At 43.4% G+C, this 22,346-nt stretch overlaps 1 long non-coding RNA gene across 1 annotated transcript in view; it reads right to left on the bottom strand.

Annotated features, from left to right (window-relative positions):
* Nucleotides 1-22,346, bottom strand: part of LOC141988146 (uncharacterized) — a 45,967-nt gene that overhangs the window by 9,538 nt on the left and 14,083 nt on the right. The window contains exon 2 of the long non-coding RNA XR_012639673.1: nt 5,776-5,861. This is a non-coding gene — a long non-coding RNA (uncharacterized LOC141988146). The remainder of the gene's footprint in view (nt 1-5,775; nt 5,862-22,346) is intronic.

Here is a 22,346-nt window from a genome sequence, read left to right as displayed (position 1 = left end):
ATGGAATTTCCTGATGTCGTTCATAATATCCAGAAGCAGCTCCCTCTTTGGATGGGCAACACGCTCCTTATGGATGATATTTAAGACACCTATGTAAAGGTACTGCATTTCATTCTCATGTTACAGGTTTTTCCAATGTGTTTCTTCAAGACATTCCTGTTCTCACTCACCATTTTTCACAAAACACCCTCATCCAATTATCATAGCTTTAGGGTCCTGAAGAAATGAGCGCAATCACTCACTGTAGTTAAATGTTTCATATTTTATTAGGACCTGCATACAATATGCAACGTGGAGGTTTCAAATGAAACACTCCATATCTTTATCTATACATCACACACACAATCAAATCCACCAAGACAGAGATTTCTTTCTTGTGCAACTTTTGTATTGCAGTGATAGTTTTTGGAAGGCTGCTTGTAGTCAGATGAGCAAATCATTTGCAAGAATGACCTATTCTGTGGTCAAGAATGCTCAGCTAACAAGATACAAAAGTCATATTGTATTGGCAACATCCATATCTTGTTACCAATATGGAGATAATAAAAAAGGATGACGCTGCAGGGTCTCACTAAGACAGGGACCTTTGCAGAGCATGTAGGTATCCCCAGCCGCCCTCCTTCAGGGCTTTGAACTTCACTGAAAGGGAACTTTGTTTCCTCGTCCAGCGATCAGTCAGCTGTGTTAAACAATTAGAAGGGTTTGTATAAGGCCCAGCAAGCTGCCAATAAGATAAGAATTTCATATTAAATGGCATCATTAAAAGTTCAGTATTCCAGGATTGATTTGTCTCAGCTTTCAAAAGCTGAGGTGCATTAGTAAATGTAAAAGGTACTTCAGATGGCAATTTTCAACATGGAGGCATAAATTATTGAGAGGCATAAAATTAGCTACCTTACAAATAAACCACTGCCAGAATAATGGCCCCACACTACCTATGCTTTAGGGATTCTTAAACTTCATTGCACCATGACCCCCCTTTGATAACAAAGTTACTACATGACTCTGGGAGGGGGGGTAGAACCTGAGCCTCGCCTGAGTGGAGCTTGGGCTTCGCCTTCAGCCCTGGGTCCCAGCAAGTGTAATGCTGGCCCTGGCAACCCCATTAAAATGGAGTCATGACTCACCCTGGGGTCCTGACCTACAGTTTGAGAACCACTGGCTTAAAGAAAGGCGATGGAGAAAAGCTAGCACTAAATGTAATTGTTGTTTGATCTCCCTTGCCTGTCCTGAGAAACTGGAGCCAGAGTTACTGGGAAATGATGCTGCTGATCCATTGGGGAATAAGGCAGTTGCCCACATTTACTGAAGGCAACACCTTATACCATTCAACCATCCTGACAGCTGCATTCCCCACATTGACTTATCTCCTTGGATGTGCGCTGTGGTTTTTAGCCCCATTTCTCCTCATCCTCTGGGCAGATAATAAAAAGGAGAAACATTAAAAGAGCAATATAAATGTATTTATTGAAACCCTGATCTCCAGCGACAGATGGAGGAAACTATTTAAGTAGCTTTATAAGACAATATAATGTAATAAGCTACAACACAGAAGGGGAAAGAGAAAAGGGCCACAACCATAAAAAGCAAGACTGAAACAAAGGAGCCATATAAAATTCCTATTCAGGCACAGAAGAAGAAATAAAAAGAGAAAGAACAACAATAAAAGAGACATATTAAAAATGACCTTAAAATAATGTCTATTCTATACCGTTAGACTTGGTTGCTTGGGACCTATATTTTGAGACATCAGCACATTAAACTCCGGATATTGTATTGGAAACCTGAGCTTGCATGGTTAACAGGGACAACTGTCTCTGAATAATTACCCCCAAGATACTGGCTGTCTTTCTCAGACTACTAGCACTTTTGTCCATTTCCACTGTAGAAGAAGTTATTGTTTGTGTCACAGTGGTTAATTCCTATAGGATGTAAATATTTTAACCAATAAGCTGGCTCATTGTGATGTTAAGAGGCATAGTCCAGTAGTTAGGGCACTGCACTAGGAATCAAGCAGCCTGGGTTTTATTCCTCGCAATGCCACTGATTTGTGTGACTGTAGGCAGGTCACTTCACCGCTCTTAGTAGTAGTTGTTAATGGTGTGTGTGTGTGTGAGAGAGTGAGTTAAACTCAGCTCAAAAGTTATTATAATTTGTGGCCTTCCTGAAAATATATGCATAATATGCTAGTTAATGAAAACAAACCTAATGGTTAGCCATTTTCTTGAGACTAATAATACATAAATAACATTTCAGTGGTAGACTGTATGGTTATTAAACGGTTACTGCACGTGCCTCAAGATGAAACCTTGTCTTGCCCGCCCACATAGGGTTGCCAACTTTCTAATTGCACAAAACCGAACACCCTAGACCCTTCCCCGAGGCCCCTTCCCCTTCCTCACCCCTTCCCCGAGGCCCAGCCCCCCCACTCACTACATTCCCCCTCCCTCGGTGGCTTGTTCTCCCCCACCCTCATTCACTTTCACTGGGCTGGGGCACGGGTTTTTGGGGTGTGGGAGGGGATGAGGACTCTAACTGGGGATGCAAGCTCTGGGGTGGGGCCAGAAATGAGAGGTTCAGGGTGCAGGAGGGGGATCTGGGCTGGGGCAGGGAGTTGGGGTGTGGGAGGGGGTGAGGGCTTCAGCTGGGGGTGAGGGGTTTGGGGTGCAGGAGAGGGCTCCAGGTTTGGGGGGGTTCAGGGCTGGGACAGGGGGTTGGGACACGGGCTTACCTCGGGTGGCTCCCGGTCAGCAGTGCAGCAGGGCTAAGGCAGGCTCCCTGCCTGTCTTGGCACCCTGCTACGTCCCAGAAGAGGACAGCAGGTCCAGCTCCTAGGCAGGGGAGCCAGGAGGCTCCGCACGCTGCTCTTGCATGCAGGCACTGTCTGCCCCCACAGCTCCCATTGGCTGCGGTTCCCGGGCAATAGGAGTGCGGAGCCAGTGATCGGGGCGGGGACAGTGTGCGGAGCCCCATGGCCCCCACCCCTTGCCTAGGAGCCGGACCTGCTGCCCGCTTCCAGGGCGTAGCTTGGTGCCAGGACAAGTAGGGACTAGCCCACCTTACACCCACAGGGCCACCTACCGGACTTTTAATGGCCCGGTTGGCAGTGCTGACCGGAGCTGCCAGGGTCCCTTTTTGACTGGGCATTCCAGCTGAAAACTGGACACCTAGCAATCCTACCCCCATAATAGCAGCCAGCCAGTGCAGGGTAGAGCTGCGGACTGTTTCCTCAGCTCCACTTGTAAGCAGCTGAACACAAGGCCTGCTTACATGGGTTGTGCACTCACTTGCAGATTTTCATTCTCAATGAACAGCCAAAAAGGTCTTTCCCAGATGAAAAACAAGCCTTCTAAAGCCATGCCCAACAAGAAAGGGGGGGGGCGGTAATTAGTCAGTTCAAATTCCCTTCACCATTAATGGGACCTATACATTCATATCAAATAAAGTTTAGGTCCTTGCGTTTGGAAACTGACGGGCTCTATTAATACATTCTCAGCCTAAATGTGAATTCTAACAGTTCATCTTTCTTCTAGATATTTGACAAATACAATTGGGGTGGATATTCTTGTTCTTGAGGGAGATTTTTAATAAAGACTACAGATATATAGTTCTCAGCTCTTTTGGTAAGCAGGCAGGTGTCCCTGTGTAGCGTCTGGCACTTATTATTTCTTTCCGAGGGACAAGCACCTAAAATCAGGATATTGTATTGGAAACCTGAGATAGCTTACTACACCTGAACAGCAATCACTGGATAATTCCTTCCAGAAGGATGTAAGGCCAGTAATGGCAAAGCAGTGCAAAGGGCATGACGAATACTCAGGTATTTTTTTCCCAATAATATATATTATATTACAACAAAAAACTACATTAAAAGAACATTATTCAGGTTTGAAAGTCAACCACTCAAAAGTTAGGAAATGCCAGAATTAAGGTCGCCGGTGCAAGTGTCCCGTGTGTATGCATTATGATACAATACTTATAGTCTGTAGTCTTTATACGATCACATAAAAAGCAAACTGAAAAAAAGAAACTTTCTCAGGTGGCATCGTATTGACACATGCATGGTTCCTCAGCAGGGTTGGAAACTATAGATCCACTGCACAGACCTCTGCCATTTAAGCTACTGTAATAAATGACACCAATAGTAAATTGTCATCTTTTAGCTGGGCCAGAACTAGATGGGGATGCGAGAGACATTTTGCCAGCAGATTTCACAGATATTTGCTGACAGCAGACGAATGGTGAGACTCGGGAATCTTGGGTTCCATTTTAGGCTTTAAAGGGGAGTGTACTCTAGTAGGCACAGACTCTTCTATTTCCCCAAGCTTGACCCCCGTCTTTCCTGTCCCCTCTAACCTGGTCCTGTCCCAGTCCTGTCTCTTCCTGACCCAGGCTCCTCTTCCCAGGCCCATTCTCTTCACCTAGCCAGTCCTAGTCTTCACTCCTCAGGCTTCTCATCACAACCCCAGTCTCCTTGCTCAGCCAGTCCTAGTCTCCCACTCTGGGCTCACTGTCTGAGTTCCAATCTTCCTCCCTGATCCCAAGTGATTCCCCCTCCACACGTCCAGTCCCAATCTTCTTGCCCAACCAGTCTCAGCTACCCACTCCTGCCCCAATTCCCTTTCACCAGTCTCCTTGCCCAGCCAGACCCCAGCCTTTTCTCCATCTCAGAGTCCCCTGCCAGACAACTGGCTCTCAGATACCCCACCATTTTTATCACTGGCTCCCAGTCCTAGTCTCTCCCGCAGCAGCTCCCAATCCCAGCATCCCTGCACAATCCGTCCAAGCCTTCCCTGTCCTCCTGGCTCCCAGTCCCAGTCTTCTTGCCCAACCAGTCCTAGACTGACTTCCTCCTGCAGCTCCTAGTCTCCTTCTCAGGTCCCAGTCCCAGTCCCCTTTCCCAGCCAGTCCCAGTTTCACTTCCCCCTCCTCCTGTCCCAGTCTTACCAGATGCCTCACCCCAGTCTACTCCTTTCCCTCCCCTTGGTCTGACCTTTGTATTCTAATCAGACGGCTTCCGCCCATGTGCCACCAATGTGGGGGCCATTGTGAGCATAGGAGAGGCAGGCTGCTGGCTCTCCTTTCCAATGCCCAGCTTTAGAAGGAAAGTCCTTTTTGAGTCCCTGTAGCCCGAGGCTGGAGCATGCTCAGTTGCTCTGTGGGGATGGTTCACGTGCAGTCTGGTCAGTACGAGGTGCTGTGAGAGGCTCAAGCATGCTCAGTGAGGATGGAACCTTCAGAGATTATAGCTGTTAAAAATGATCATGTGCAAACTGATTTTTCAAAGGATTATATCTCAGCCAAATTTGGGCAAATTTTCATAGGGATGGCAAAATGGAACTCAGACACAAAGGCCAAATTTTCTTTCCCTGCTCCAAGGTCTGGGGGGTCCTAAACATTTGAAAGAAAAGGGCTTAATTTTTTTTTAACAAGGACAAAAGAGCATCTTTTCCCCTAGCCTCATTCTCGGAAACAGCTGAACAGTTTTGGCTAAATTTCCCTCCAAAATATTCAGCTTGAAGCAGACACCCCGCATGGAAAATTTTAGCCCAAATGGTTTGGTAAAGTTAAAAGCAACTGAAAACAGGGTCTTACAATGGGAAGTGTTGGGCAACCTTAATAGACATTGCTACCGGCCTGCCTATACTATTTAATTTCACCACAAAGTGTGCAAAAGATATTTTGAATGTTGTCAGTCGTTCTGTCACACTCTTAAGCACCAAGAAGCTCTTAAATACCTTATATGGTCAAATGAATGAAATTTGAAATACTCACCTGCACTTGATTCTTCAGAGGTAGTGTGGCTCATAGCGGGTCCTGTTAAAGGTACTATCGTTCAACAGCTGTTCAGTGCATCAGACCTTTATGTGCATGGAAGGAAAGTGGAAATATTTACCAGCTGACTGATTGCACTGCAGCCATTGTAATGCATGCTGGAATGCAGCAATGGCTTATGAATCAACTCATCTGTCTTTTCCATTAGTGAGGCCTTCTGTCTCATGCGTGCCAACTGCAGGATCTGAACATTCATCTTTCCTCTTCCCAACTCCTCCGAGGTGAAATTCACTCTGACAGTCAGCACAAAACCCTTCGCAACATTTAAGCTGCCCGCAGTGGGGGCTGCATGGAAGGCGCAGCCAGTGTAGCCATACAAGTGGGCCTGTGCACATTACAGAGGGAGTCTCCATGCTCAGTACCGGGTTTATAATGGCGCCAGGCCCATGCTCAAAAGGGACCCTGGCCTGGCCTGATGCTTCACTTGTGCTGTGGCCAAACTGGCACTGGCTGCTCTCCACCCCCCCCATCCCCTTCTGCCACTGGCCCTCTTGGCAGCCTGGCCAGCCCAGGGTTTCTCCCCACTCCGTGACCTGACCTGCTGGTTCCTCCCCACTCCCTCCCCCCTCCCCCGCCCACTTGCTCCTCTCGGCCAGCTGGCTGAGGGCTCCTCTCCGCCCCCTGTCATCAGCTCCTCACCGCCCCTCTCTGAGCCCTCAGCTGCTGCCGCTCCAGCCCCACCTCCTCTCCCCAGCAACTCGTATCACTTAGTGGAGCAAGCAGGGGTGTGTGTGTGGCTAGTTCAGCAGGCCCAGGTCAGGGGTTTCTAGCTGTCGTGTGCTGCAGCCAGCTGGGTGCCCCTGTGGTGCCTGCACACCGATTGCGCGGCCAGCGCCTCCTCCCTGGGCTCTCAGATCCCACACCCCGTGCACTTGCCCTGGCCTGGCCCTGCCTCGGCCATTATTCTAATGCAGAGGCCAGGGAGCATGACTGGGGATTCAGGTTGCGGGAGGTCTGGTTCAGGAATTGAGGTTTGGGAGAAGCCCTGGTCTGGTGGGCAGTAGGGAGGTTGAGGTCGAGAACGGTCAGTTTATAGAGGAGTCTGATCCAGTTTGGGCTGGAAGGGGGAGTCTAGTCCATTTTGAGGGTTTCGTCTGGAGAGGGATGTGGGCCTTGTCCGGTTTGGGGGTGGGGTTCAGTCTGGGGAGGGATGTGAGTCTGGTCTGATTGGAGGGTTGGCTCAGTCTTTTGGGGGCACAGCTGGTCCAGATCCTAGGCTCTGTGCCTCTCTGCTTGGAGGGAAGGACTAGCAAGACGAATGTGAATAATGACCCTGTAAATAAAATGTATTAAAGTTTTTCATATTTTTTTATTTTTAAAATGTTTTCAACAGTTTTTTAAATCCGCCCCAATTTCATACACTGATTTAATTCAAGCCCTGGTAGTTCATATGAGAAATGTGAAGGATGAGATAGTGTGATGGTGGCTGGTGTAGGGTTGCCAACTCTCTAACTGCACAAAAACCAAACACCCTGGCCCCACCCACTGCCCCTGTCCTGCCCTGCTCCTTCTCTGAGGCCTCACCCCCACTCATGCCATCCCCCTCCCTCCGTTGCTCGCTCTCCACCACCCTCACTTACTTTCACTGGGCTAAGGCAGGGGGTTGGGGTACAGGAGGGGGTGAGGGCTCCAGGGTGGGCCAGAAATGAGGGGTTCAGGATGCATGAGAGGGCTCCAGACTGGGGCAGAGGGTTGGGGCATGGGAGGGGGAGAGAGTTGCAGGCTCTGGGAGGGAGTTTGGGTGTGGGAGCGAATTCCCACATGAGGCAGGGGATACAGGCATGGGAGGGGGTTCAGCGTGGGGACTCTGGCCAGGCGGCACTTAACTCAGGCAGCTTCCCAGAAGCAGCTGGCATATCCCTGCGTCCCCTAGGTGGAGGGGCCAAGCAGCTCTGTGCGCTGCCCTTGCCCGCAGGCACCGGCCCCGCAGCTCCCATTGGCCAAGGTTCCCAGCCAGCGAGAACCTAGGGGCCGCAGGGACATGCCAGCCACTTCTGGGAGCCTCGCAGAGCCAGGGCACGCAGGGAGCCTGCCTTAGCTCCGCTGGACCACCAACCGGACGTTTAACAGCTCGATCAGGAGTGCTGACCAGTGCTACCAGAGTCCCTTTTCAACCGGGCATTCCGTCAAAAACCTGACACCTGGCAACCCTAGGCTGGTGTTCTGGCCAACTTTGGATTTTGTTAGCTGTTTTTACCCACTGTGTTTTATTTTGTATTTTTTTCTTTTAGAATTTTTTTTATGTGCACTTTTGTGTATTCTTTTCACCCTAGGGCTGGTACCCTAATGGCAGCCACTTCCATCTTCACCTTAAACTTGTAAATATTGTAAATAAAACCTGCGCAGCTGTGTGCTGTGTCAAAGACAACTCCTGTGTCGATTGCCTGTCTTTTACAATCGTTCCCCATGGGGCCCCACAAATATGTTTAGAGCTGAGCCCACAAAAAGTTAATCTGGTCCTGTCCCAGGGTGACTTTCATTGGGCCACCACATAGAGGACTACTGGAGGCAGGCCCAGGGAGAGGCCATTGGAACCACTCTTATATGTATTTTGCCCCCAAACTCCTGTTTTGGGGGACCGACCAACCTGGCCTAGAAAAGGCCCAGGATTGGGCTGGAGGCTGCAGCTGTGGCTTCAAGCAACCTTTGTCAAGGGGTGCTGGAACAATTTGTATAGTGGGGGTGCTGAGAGCCATTGAACCAAACTGCAAACCCTGTAAATGATGGAAACCACTTCAAGCCAGGGGTTACAGCAGCACCCCCAGCACCAATAGTTCCAGCACCTATGCCTTTGTCCCATCTCTCACCACTCTTGAGTTTCACTGAGAGATGTTCAATCATGGAACTCATTTTAAGTCACATGGGCAAGCACTGGCCAGATACTTAGACGCATGGGGGACAGCCGTCTGTGAAAATATCCTATAAATGCTCTTTTGAGATCAAATCAATTTTTTTCCACAAGTGAAGTAAATCAGGTTGTGTTCCTAGTACAATTAATATAAATATACCCTGAACAACATGCATAGTATAAGCTATAAATCCATAACCTAACAGAAAGATACTTTAAAGCTGATTTCATAGGACTCTGTTAGCCATGACCTAACATAAAAGGGAATCCGTTCATCTAATCTCACCAGGAAAAGCATTTCAGTATAAAGGCACATAAAAATGAATGCTTGGCCCTAGTCGGAGACCATTTTCCATAATGGGAGGTGGAGGGAGATCATGCAGAAAGACAGCACCTGATGATGACTGGAGATAAGTCTCGGATAAAACTTGGAGACAGGCTGAGAGTTTAGCCTTGTGGTTTATATTAGAGTCTTATCTCTCCTGAAAGAAAATTGAAATGATTATTTAGTCCTTTGAACTAAGTGGAAAGACGAAAGCTAGCAAATGGTTGATTAAATCTCTTCATGAAGGCATTCAGGCATAGGCTATCACCCATTAAATTACTGCTTGGGCAGCATTAACTGGCAGTGAGATAGCTCAGACCCTTCTTTCTACCCTTCACCAGCAAAGATTACCCATGTCACATCAGCTGCGTTGGCCCTCAGAGAAGAGAATATAAGCGGGAAATAAAAGGAATTTTCCTCCTGTAAGAAATTCTGATATTTCTGTTTGTTTTTGTTGTGAATTGGGATGAAAAACTGAAATATCAAAACTTTTGGGGAATGAAAAGATATGAACAATTTTGACATGCTGTTTTGACATTTCCAATCAAAATAAAACATTTTGAGGTTCTGAATCAAAAAGTTTCATTTTTGTTTGTCAGATCAAAGCATAGTTCTGACAAGCTTTCTGACAATAATCTGCTTCTGCCTGATCCAGGCCTCACAAGAGAAGTAGTGCCTCATGTCTCTGTCCTTGCTATGGGGCAGGTTCCCTGGGCAGACTACATCTTCCATATGCAGAGCCTTGAAGGTGAGATCAAGAAGTCAAAATGGAGGTGGTGACAGGATTTGATTGACAGGTGTATTGTACAACCTGGAGTCATGTGATTATGTGAAAAGCTCAGCTTTGATATTTGCTATTTAAAAAGTTTCTAGTCCTCATAGTTTCAGAGAAAAAATTGAAAACATGACTCCTAAAGACTCAGAAGTGAGAAGGTAAATTTATATATATATATATAGCCAAATTAAATATTCATGGTAAATAGGCCCAATGGCCTGTGATGGGATATTAGATGGGGTGGGATCTGAGTTACCCAGGAAAGAATTTTCTGTAGTATCTGGCTGATGAATCTTGCCCATATGCTCAGGGTTTAGCTGATCGCCATATTTGGGGTTGGGAAGGAATTTTCCTCCAGGGCAGATTGGAAGAGGCCCTGGAGGTTTTTCACCTTCCTCTGTAGCATGGGGCACGGGTCACTTGCTGGAGGATTTTCTGCTCCTTGAAGTCTTTAAACTATGATTTGAGGACTTCAATAGCACAGATATAGGTGTGAGGTTTTTTGCAGGAGTGGTGGATGAAATTCTGTGGCCTGTTTTGTGCAGGAGGTCAGGCTAGATGATCATAATGGTCCCTTCTGACCTAAATATCTATCTATGATAGCTGGGTTTCTTGGGTACCTTAATCAAAGGTGAGTCCACATCCTGTCCTGGCAGCTTGTTTCATTTCTTATATATTGAAAAAATCTCATGATTCTTGGGGACCAGCTCATGATTTTGGGTTTGGCAATACTGTAGTATTTGATATAAATATTAGAAATGTAGTGGTAGTCACATTACCTAGTGCTCTGCAGGAAGGCACAGAGATACTGCAGTATGAAAATTACTAAAATAGAATAAGAAAAATGAACTTCAACCACAGGAAAGAAATGAAACAAGCTGCCAGGACAGGATGTGGACTCACCTTTGATTAAGGTACCCAAGAAACCCAGCTATCATAGATAGATATTTAGGTCAGAAGGGACCATTATGATCATCTAGTCTGACCTCCTGCACAAAACAGGCCACAGAATTTCATCCACAACTCCTGCAAAAAACCTCACACCTATATCTGTGCTATTGAAGTCCTCAAATCATAGTTTAAAGACTTCAAGGAGCAGAAAATCCTCCAGCAAGTGACCCGTGCCCCATGCTACAGAGGAAGGTGAAAAACCTCCAGGGCCTCTTCCAATCTGCCCTGGAGGAAAATTCCTTCCCAACTCCAAATATGGCGATCAGCTAAACCCTGAGCATATGGGCAAGATTCATCAGCCAGATACTACAGAAAATTCTTTCCTGGGTAACTCAGATCCCACCCCATCTAATATCCCATCACAGGCCATTGGGCCTATTTACCATGAATATTTAATTACATGGCTGTTCCGGAATAATTATCAAATTAATCACTTAAAAATATTATGATCCAGAGGAATGAATGAAGAGATGGGAATCCAGAAGGCCTGAATTCTAATCCTGGACCTGTCACTGACTTCCAGTTTGGCCTTGAGCAAATCATTAAACCTCTCTGCCTTAGTTTGTTATCTAAAAGAGGGATAATGCCTCCTTACTTTGAATATAAGCATTATTATTAGCTACATCGTTACTGCAAGGAATACCCTTGATGTCCACTAGAGGTCCCCTCCGTGAGCCTGTGAAAGGTTTTGTAGGTGAACACTAAGCATTACCAGGGCTAGGAGGCAATAAAACAAAAATGTGTACTGAACTTCAGTTAGCTAAAACCAAAAAGCCACACAGAATACCAAAATGGGGAAATAAACAGACTTCATGCTGAAGCAGACAAAAATACTCGGTGTTGAAGCCAGTGCCTAGAAATACATCAGTCTTTGGTACCCACAACAACAGTGAAGCAAAGAGCGGCTGTGGATGCATTTACTTTAGCACCAGAATGAAAAAATAGCCTTGATCCTTTTAACATTAGGTTGTACCATTTGTAATTGACCTCAAAGTTAATAGGCAGGCAGCAATGTCCTGCTGTCATTCAGACCTCCCATTGCTCTGTATCTCATTATAAAATTAGATCAACCAAGGGAACAGTGCAGAGACTATTATTATTGTTCCAGGATAGAAATATATCCAATAGAACACTGGCCCATTCTGCAAATAGATTAAGTCTGTGCTTATCCAAAGCAATCACATGCTATTGCATTAATAAAACCAAATCAGGAGGAAATGACAGCGTCCCTGCCTCATTCAGAAATACGAAACCACTTTAAACTGGTGCACTCATGGCCTACCTGTACTCACATGTAAGTCCATGGGAGCAGGAACAGGCCCCCAGTGCACACAATTGGAGCCTCATAAGTGAATTGTTTAATAGTTACTATGATGGAGGTATGATTTTTTTTTGTGCATCTAACATTTGTGTTAGTCACTTGTGCTCCCTGTAGAATTCTATATTTGTATGTTCCTATGTCTTTTTTTATCTTTTAAATGTAAATGACATATTTTATTGCCATAAATTGCATGCGTAGGCATTTAAATATTCAAGACCCATTTCTATCCTGCTCAGGTGCAACTCCCATTGATGATCGTGTAAGTGAAAGCAAAATCTGATGCACATTGTTTAATATGTCAGTTTTCTGGTATTACAAAAATCTGTTAGAAATTGTCACCATTAAAAAGTCAGCCAACACCAATAGTTACCATAAAATGTTATTTCCTATTCCAATGAATTTCCTATTCCCTGAAAGGGGCTATTCCAGTATTTCATATATCACTGCCTGGTAACTGCGAGTGAATGTTGACTTTTTACTGGTGACCATTGGTATTTTCATTAATGCATCTATATAACGGTAGGTGAGGATGTGCCATTCAATTACCTGGCCTCATAATCATGAGAAATTCATTTTGGGCAGTTCCTTCTGTGACTTCAGTTCTATAGCCAATAAAAGTTGGCTATTTTCCATCCCAAATTTTTTGTGCAGTGTGCTGGTGCCAAAGGCATGCCTTATTCCACCTCCAGATAGCTGCATTTCAGCTGAGAAATAAGGCTGCTGCACCAAGATTTTAAAATACTTTGAGAGCATATGTGGGTGGAGGAGCAATATACAAGCAAAATATTTTTGTGCCCAGAAAATCTGATCATTGATGATTTGGTCAAATTTTGCAGTTTAAGTAGCTCCTTAGTTACTAAAATAGTGATAAAAGTAAACAGCTTGGCATTCTGCAGGAGCAACAGAATTGTCCACAAAAGTGAGCTATCAAATACAGCCATGCTTCACGCTTTTTGTTATAAGAAGGGGCTAATTCTTTGAGAGAGGAAGAAAATAAATATATGTGTTTCTGTGCATGGGATCAAATGATGGGCTGTCAGATACAATAACAGCTTCAATATGAGGTTGACATTGAGGAAAAAGGAAAAGATGGGCCCAAATCAAAACCCTGGTTCTGGACACTTTTGAACTTTGTGGAAGTGCTAATCCAGATCTAGATCCCAGTTCAAACCTCACAGCTAGCCCTATAATAAGCCAAATCAAAATCCCAGATCTGAACATCCATGAACTATGGAAATCTTGAGATCTAGATTGGAATCTCAATCTGAACTTTGTAGTGCAGGCTCATCTCTGAGTCAAGGGGACTCTTTCTGTGTGAACATGTCTGTGCTCTCACCCTTATACAGACGCTTATGTACAATGTAGAGACATATTGCATTAGCAAATCTTGTCTCCTTTCAAAGAAAATGTGTCGCATGCCAGTGGCCCATATCTCCTGTTCAGCAAAGAACAATGCACAGAAACTTCAAACGCCAACAGTTAAGCCCTGTGCATAAGGCATCACAGCAAAACACTGTGGAAAAACACTGTTGATAAAAAGGCTCCTCAAATATAACAGGGGGAAAAAATTAAAACTAAAAGGTGAAAGACAATGCTCCACTCACTGTTAGCACCAACTTTTTGGTGAGTGTGTAACCCACACACCTCCTGGGTGTGGTGCTCTGTCCCATCTTGTGGCACCAAGACCACTTAGGGAGAATTAATGAGTCTGCTCTACAGCATTAGCTAAGGGTATGTCTACACTACGAAATTAGGTCAAATTTATAGAAGTCGGTTTTTTAGAAATCGTTTTTATATATTCGAGTGTGTGTGTCCCCACAGAAAATGCTCTAAGTGCATTAAGTGCATTAACTCGGCGGAGTGCTTCCACAGTACTGAGGAAAGCGTCGACTTCCGGAGTGTTGCACTGTGGGTAGCTATCCCACAGTTCCCGCAGTCTCCGCTGCCCATTGGAATTCTGGGTTGAGATCCCAACGCCGGATGGGGCTAAAACATTGTCGCGGGTGGTTCTGGGTACATATCGTCAGGCCCCCGTTCCCTCTGCTGATGAGCTCTGCCTGGTCACCTCTGCTGATGAGCTCTGCATGGTCACCTGCAGCTTGCCATGCTGGCCAAACAGGAAATGAGATTCAAAAGTTCGCGGTTCTTTTCCTGTCTACCTGGCCAGTGCATCTGAGTTGAGAGTGCTGTCCAGAGCGGTCACAATGGAGCACTCTGGGATAGCTCCCGGAGGCCAATACCGTCGAATTGTGTCCACAGTACCCCAAATTCGACCCGGCAAGGCCGATTTAAGCGCTAATCCACTTGTCAGGGGTGGAGTAAGGAAATCAATTTTAAGAGCCCTTTAAGTCGAAAAAAAGGGCTTCATCGTGTGGATGGGTGCAGGTTTACATCAATTTAACGCTGCTAAATTCAACCTAAAGTCCTAGTGTAGACCAGGGCTAAGAGCCTTATGGCTTTTAGCTCATGCTGTAGAGGCTCATGCACTGAGGTCCCAAGTTCAATCCCTCCCACCGACGACCAGGGTGTGTCGGTGTTACAAGTGCAATGGCACTCCTGTAAAACAGGCCATGCTGTATTAGGACCTGATCCTTTGGCTCAGCCTCTCACCATGCAGTATTGTACACCTTTAATTAAAGCTGTAGCTGATATTTCCATCTTAAATATTTTTACTTGTGATGGCTTTGTCTTCACTATGTTTTTCCTCCAATGTCTTGATGTGGAATCATTTTAATTCTAATTGTGTATGCCGAATCTCACCGCAAAGAATAACTTTTGTTAATCTAATCCAGCTCCTCCTAAACTGCTGAGGAGTTCAGAATTTGGCAACAAGGAGGTAGCCTGGCTCACCTATTTCTTTTTTTTAATTCACATCATCCAAAACCTGCAGGACAGAATCCAAACACAGAGGGCCCTGTTATTGAAATGCAAATGGAGAACATACATTGGAGTGTAGTAACTGAGGTCCTTTATCAAACCAGTATTCATAATTACAGCATCAAGTCATTTCCTAATGTAAGTATGATGAAAGGCAAAGCAGCAGAGTTAATGACAAATTAAGGTTGAGAAATCAAGCGCTAAAAAGAGATTCCAAATGTTAAAGTTGCTCTCACAATGTTAATTTAAGTATATTGATAACCTCTGTGTTTTTGGTAGATACTGATAAATCAACATGTAACAGAGGAAAAAGACAGCTAAATGTGACCATTATAGTTGTGGAAGTCACTTTTAACTTTTGGGATTTCCTTGATGTTGGAGAGCTTCATTTTTTAATCTTAATGCTTCTTGTTTACATTTATTTCACCCCCTTTTTAAAGAAAAGAAAAAGAAAGAAATCAATATCTGAACTATTTGGCTTTCACAGTCTATGAGCTCCATGGGCTTCACCAGGGGAAGTCATAAATTCCTTGCAACTGAGCTATTCTTAGATTGTAAACTTTTCTAAATTTTAAACTATTTCAGGCAGGGACTGTCTTCCTTTGTGCGTGTGGTGTTGAACACGTTGTGAGCGTCTTTGGAATACAAATGGTGATGATAATTCTGACTACAGCGGTTACAAGCTCCACAGCTGTGCCCGCAGAGCTTCTAAGATTTGGTAAATCAAATGGCGTTATTAGTAGGGCTGTCGATTAATCACAGTTAACTCATGCGATTAACTCAAAAAAATTAATCACAATTAAAAACATTAATTGCACTGTTAAATAATAGAATACCAATTGAAATTTATTAAATATTTTGGATGTTTTTCTACATTTTCAAATATATTGATTTCATTTACAACACAGAATACAAAGTGTACAGTGCTCACTTTACATTATTTTTATTACAAATATTTGCACTGTAAAAGTAATAAAAGAAATCGTATTTTTCAATTCACCTCATACAAGTACTGTAGTGCAATCTCTTTATCATGAAAGTGCAACTTACAAATGTAGTTTTTTGTTGTTACATAACTGCACTCAAAAACAAAACAACGTAAAACTTTAGAGCCTACAAGTCCACTCAGTTCTACTTCTTGTTCAGCCAATCGCAAGGAGAAAAATGTTTGTTTACAGTTATGGGAGATAATGCTGCCCACTTCTTAATTACAATGTCACCTGAAAGTGAAAACAGGCGTTTGCATGGTACTGTTGTAGCCGGCGTTGCAAGATATTTACGTGCCAGATGCGCTAAAGATTCATATGCCTCTTCATGCTTTGGCCATCGTTCCAGAAGACATGCTTCCATGCTGATGATGCTCATTAAAAAAAGAATGTGTTAATTAAATTTGTGACTGAACTCCTTGGGGGAGAATTGTATGTCTCCTGCTCTATTTTACCTGCATTCTGCCATGTATTTCATGTTATAGCAGTTTCGGATGATGACCCAACACATGTTGTTCGTTTTAAGAACACTTTCACTGCAGATTTGACAAAACACAAAGAAGATACCAATGTGAAATTTCTAAAGATAGCTACAGCACTGGACCCAAGAATCTGAAGTGCCTTCCAAAATCTGAGAGGGATGAGGTGTGGAGCATGCTTTCAGAAGTCTTAAAAGAGCAACACTCCGATGTGGAAACTATAGAACCCAAAAAAGAAAATCAACCTTCTGCTGGTGGCATCTGACTCAGATGATGAAAATGAACATGCGTCAGTCCGCACTGCTTTGGACCATTATCGAGCAGAACTCGTCATCAGCATGGACGCATGTCCTCTGGAATGGTGGTTGAAGCATCAAGGGACATATGAATCTTTAGGGCATCTGGCTTGTAAATATCTTGTGATGCTGACTACAATAGTGCCATTCAAACGCCTGTTCTCACTTTCAGGTGACATTGTAAACAAGAAGCAGGCAGTATTATCTTCTGCAAATGTAAACAAACTTGTTTGTCTGAGTGATTGATTGAACAAGAAGTAGGACCGATTGGACTTGTAGGCGCTAAAGTTTTACATTGTTTTATTTTTGAATGCAGGGGTTTTTTGTACATAATTCTACATTTATAAGTTAAACTTTCATGATAAAGATATTGCACTACAGTACTCGTATTAGGTGAATTTGAAAAATACTATTTCTTTGGTTTTTTTTCTTTTACAGTGCAAATATTTGTAATAAAAAATATATATAAAGTGAGCACTGTACACTTTGTATTCTGAGTTGTAATTGAAATTAATATATTTGAAAATGTAGAAAAATCCAAAAATATTTAAATAAATTGTATTCCATTATTGTTTAACAGCATGATTAATCATGATTAATTTTTGCTATTATTGTTATTGTTTGTCTTATTGCCATCCCATTATGTTGGTACATATCAAATTGGTGTGAATTTCTTTCTGGAAATCTTCCATTATCCAGAAAGATCTCAATTGCTTTTTGAACTGTATCCACCCTTCACTCAGGTAAAGCTCCTACTGAAGACAATGGACCAAATCCTGAAACCCTTCCTCAGTTTTTTACTCAGTCCTAAGAAAGACAAAAGTCCCATTGTTTTTACAGAGTTTTGTCTGAAGAAGAACAGCAGGATTTGTTTCAGTTTAGAGTTCTGCCTGAGAAAACCGTCCATAATTTAGACCTTCATCAATCTCCCTTGAGTATGATGTGAACACTGGAATACTGTACACTCACAGATGTATTTTTACAACTTCATTTTAGTTGGTGGACCACATTGTCCAAACGACTTTTTCAGTGACCATCACCAAACAGAAATACCTACTATGCAATACCTTTCCTACCCTCAGTCAAGCTGATCCTAGATATTTAGGAACAGGAAGAAGGGATAGCAGTGCATTTAAAATAGTTTTCTCCCAAATTAAAGCCAGACATTCAAACAATTTCAACAAGGCTAGTATTTTTTTAAAGAATAAACAGCTAGTCTGATACAGACATTCACTCACTCACTCACTCACTCACTCAGAGGATACATTATCTGATAAAAAATGAGACTGGCTAGTTCATATCTGGCTTGCTCACATTAAAGAGTGTTCTGGTTCTAAAAAACTTACCATGTGCCCATTCTCAAATATAGGAACACACCATCTGAGAACAATAATAAACCAAAATTCCCCTCTTCATTTCTTTATAGCTCTCCTAAATAGCTACACCTGTATTCTGATGGCAGAGATATAGTATAAATTAATCTCTATTGTTACTTACAGTACAGCACCCTGTGTGTCCTTAGCAAACAAAATTTAACTGAAAAGAAATTGCACTAATTTTAGATTCTATGAATACCTGTCTGAGCAGGGGGCAGGTTTGCAATCTATAGCTATGGCATTGAGTAGCACTAGTGGGAATGCTCAAATATTTACAGTGCTCATCTGCAAACTGTTATATGCAGAGTTGTTGTAGCTGTGTTGGTCCCAGGATATTAGAGAGACCATGTGGGGGGAGGTCATATCTTTTAGTGGACCAGCTTCTGTTGGTGAGAGAGACAAGCTTTCGAGCTTACACAGATCTGAAGAAGAGCTCTGTGTAAGTTTGAAAGCTTCTCTCTCTCACCAACAGAAGTTGGTCCAATCAAAGATATTACCTCACCCACCTTGTCTATTCAAACTGTAACATTTTCATATATGACATCTTCATATGTACACAGGATGTGTTCCTACGAATCAGAGAAGCCACGCTTGAAGACAGTTACCTGCAAACTGTTGTAGGCAGTGTTGTTGTAGCCGTGTTGGTAACAGGATAGCAAAGAGGCCCTTGAAGACTTGCCTGAACCCATATGTGGTGAGGAATTCCTCTGACAATGATGATCTATTGAGTTGAGATCCCTTAAAAAGTATTGATTCCTACCATGCTTGTCTTTTCAACCTCCTACAATTTAATACTTTAATACAAACCCACTGTAACTTTTGTACAGACGCATGGGTGCTGAATAGAAATTAGTTAATGTCAGTAAGTGTAGTAACAGGAACATCAGAGGCTGTGCAATTAGTTATTCCACCAAAGAGTGGGATACTACTTTTTCTTACTGAAAATGGCTGTCACTTAAGACAAGGTTGGAACCAGACATCATGGTGCTTTATATTAACAATGCCCCCTATTGGTCCAATTGCCCCTCTTTGTAAAGATCTCAGTCCCAAAGATGCTGATCTGATGAAAGACACTAGAAAATGAAAAGATTCCACTTTGATGCATTGCAGCTCAGATAAGATATTAGGTGAGGTGAGATTAGATTAAGCTGAGGTGAGATCTCGGCTATGGAACTGATGGAAGAATTTAGTCCTGAAGTGATTATCGCTCTGCTGGACAGATGGAGCACTCGTGACAGCCTGCAATACTGTTACACACAAAGGACCCTTATTCTGATCTCACCTTGCTGTAAATCTGGAAGGAATGACTTCAATGGCATTACACCAGTATTGAGCCAGTGGCCGGTCAGAATCAAGCCCCCAAGAGCTATAATCTTCATGCTATTAAGAACCAAGTGCAGAGTGAGAATTTTCTTTTCCATATATGTGCCGCTTTAAAAGCTGACAAGTCTCCCTCACATGATTGTGCTCTACTGCAGCTATATGCAGAGAAGGGAGCAGCGATGTTCAGTACAAAAGCAGAGGCTAGATGCATGCAGAATATTGATGACAGAACAATGCTAGATGGTAGAACAGGGGATGTATGGCAGTGAATCTCTGTCTGATTCACACATACTTTGAGATCCATAGGGTGCAAAGTGCTATGCAAAATATTATTGTTCAGGTAATTAAAAGCTTGTCAGTTTGACACTGATCCCAGGCAAGATAATGGAGTGCTGATACAGGACTCGATTATTAAAGAATTAAAGGTGGGTAATATAATTAATGCCAGTCAACATCGGTTTATGTAAAATAGATCCTATCAAACTAACCTGATTTTTTTTAAATGAGATTACAAGTTTGGTTGGTGAAGATAATAGCTTGCTCGAATATACTTAGACTTCTGTAAGATGTATGACTTGGTACTGCATGACAGTTTGATAAAAAAACTAGAATGATATAAAATTAACATTAAGTGGACATTAAATGGCAAGCATTAAATGGACTAAAAGCTGGCTAACTGATAGGTATCAAAATATTATTGTAAATGGGAAATCATCACTGAGCGGGTGGTGTTTCGACAGGTACCCTGCAGGGATTCGTTCTTGATCCTATTCTATTTAACATTGTTATCAATGACGTGGAAGAAAACATAAAATCAGACACAAAAATCGGGGAAGTGGTAGACAATGTAGAGGACAGGTCACTGATACAGAGTGAGCTGGATTACTTGGTAAACTGAGCACAAGCAAACAATATGTATTTTTAAATACAGCTATATGTAAATGTATATATCTAGGAACAAAGAATGCAGACCATACCTACAGGATGGGGGACTTTATCCTGAGAAGCAGTGACTCTGAAAAAGATTTGGGGGTCATGGCAGATAATCAGCTGAATATGAGCTCCCAGTATGATGCTGTGGCCAAAAGGACTAATGAAATCCTTGGATACATAAACAGGGTGATCTCGAGTAGGAGCAGAGAGGTTATTTTACCTCTGTCTTTGGCACTAGTGCAACTGCTGCTGGAATACTGGTGTCCAGAATTCAAGAAGGATGTTGATACTTGGAGAGGGTCCAGAGAAGAGCCACGGGAATGATTAAAGAATTAGAAAACATGTCTTGTAGTGATAGACTCAAGGAGTTCAATCCATTAATCTTAACAAAGAGAAGGTTAAGGGGTGACTTGATTTCATCCAACTACTTACATGGGGAACAAATATTTGATAATGGGCTCTTCAGTCTCATAGAGAAAGATATAACACAATCCAATAGCTGGAAGTTGAAGCTAGACAAATTCAGACTGGAAATTTGGCATATATTTTTAGCAGTTAGGGTAATCAGTCATTGGAACAATTTACCAAGGATCATGGTGGATTTTCCATTACTGGAAATTTTAAAATCAAGACTGGAGGTTTCTTTAAAAGATACATTCTATGCATTTGTTCAGGGAAGTTCTATAACCTGTGTTATACAGAAGGTCAGACGAGATCAAGGGTTCTCAAACTGGTTTCTTCACGGATGGACCACTTGAAAATTGCCAAGGGTCTCAGCGGACCACTTAATGATCTTTCCAAATGTTGTTTGTACTGTTAGCGAACTATTGTAAAGCACTTTGGATAAATGAGCTATATATAAAAAAACCCTTAATAATAAACAACTATTTTTTGTTCTACAAATAAAAGCACACAACTTGTATTTTATCAGTAGTCTTACCTTTCTAATGTGATGGATGTGCCTTCTCTCCTCCACCGCGGCAGCTCCCAAGCTGGAGCTGGGAAGGAGCGGGGTCTGTCCCTCTCTCCTCCACTGCAGCAGCCCCAGAGCTGGGGCTGGGAAGGAGGAGGGTCTCTCCCCTGCCACAGCAGCCACAGAGCTGAGGCTGGGAAGGAGGGCCCATCTCTCCCTGGCAGCTGCAGCCCTGGAACTGGGGAAAGTCGGCTCTTTCTCTGGCCGCCGCAGCCCTGCACATCCCAAATTCCCTCCACCCCGTCTTCTCACCCGACTTCTCCCTCCCACCTACTGCCTATTCCCCCCAAGGCCACCACCTCACCTTACATGTGCATCTTCTCCAAGGTCCAGACACCTAATTAGTAGAGCCACACCTGCACGGCTCCACTAATTAGGTGGATGGCCCTTCATTCTCTCGTGTCCAACCGCCCAGGCACACACCTTAGAGGGAACTATCCATGGACCACCTGAACGTAGCTCGCAGTAGTCTGCGGACCACAGTTCGAGGTCCTCTGGACTAGATGATCTCAATGGTCCCTTCTGGCCTTGTAATCTATGAATCACTCAATCAAGGCTCCAGTTTCTTTCTGGGTGTGCAATTCTTTCAGATCCACAAGACTGACTGAATCATGGCATATGCCAGAATATCTAAACAAAGCTGCGAAATCAATATGAAAATGAGAGTCACTTTTTAATATTATTCATAGATGCATTATTCAATGGACTGAGGGAAACCATGCTGTCTCAGAACTGCTAATGAAATTCACAGTCCTAGCAACAAAAGCATTAGATGCAGTATGAAATGGTCAGTATAGATCATTCTGAACAGCCCTGGTATAACACGACAGCATCTCCCTTCTTGCTGCTGTGGACAATATTGTCCAATGTTTATTTATTTTAGGACAATCTTGCAAAATTCCTTCCCCCCCATCCTCCTAGGATGTGTCATTTTTGACAGTTCATTCCACTAACATTCATTTTTAGATTATCATGGGGAGATGAGTAGATTTCATGCCTGGGCTACTAAAATTTCATGCCATTTTTTAATTCTGCTTTAGGAATTCCC

The sequence above is a fragment of the Natator depressus genome, chromosome 5, assembly GCF_965152275.1.
Source record: "Natator depressus isolate rNatDep1 chromosome 5, rNatDep2.hap1, whole genome shotgun sequence".
Taxonomy (NCBI): Eukaryota; Metazoa; Chordata; order Testudines; family Cheloniidae; genus Natator; species Natator depressus.
Note: the sequence above shows the minus strand (reverse complement) of the source record. Positions and strands in the feature narration are given on the sequence as shown.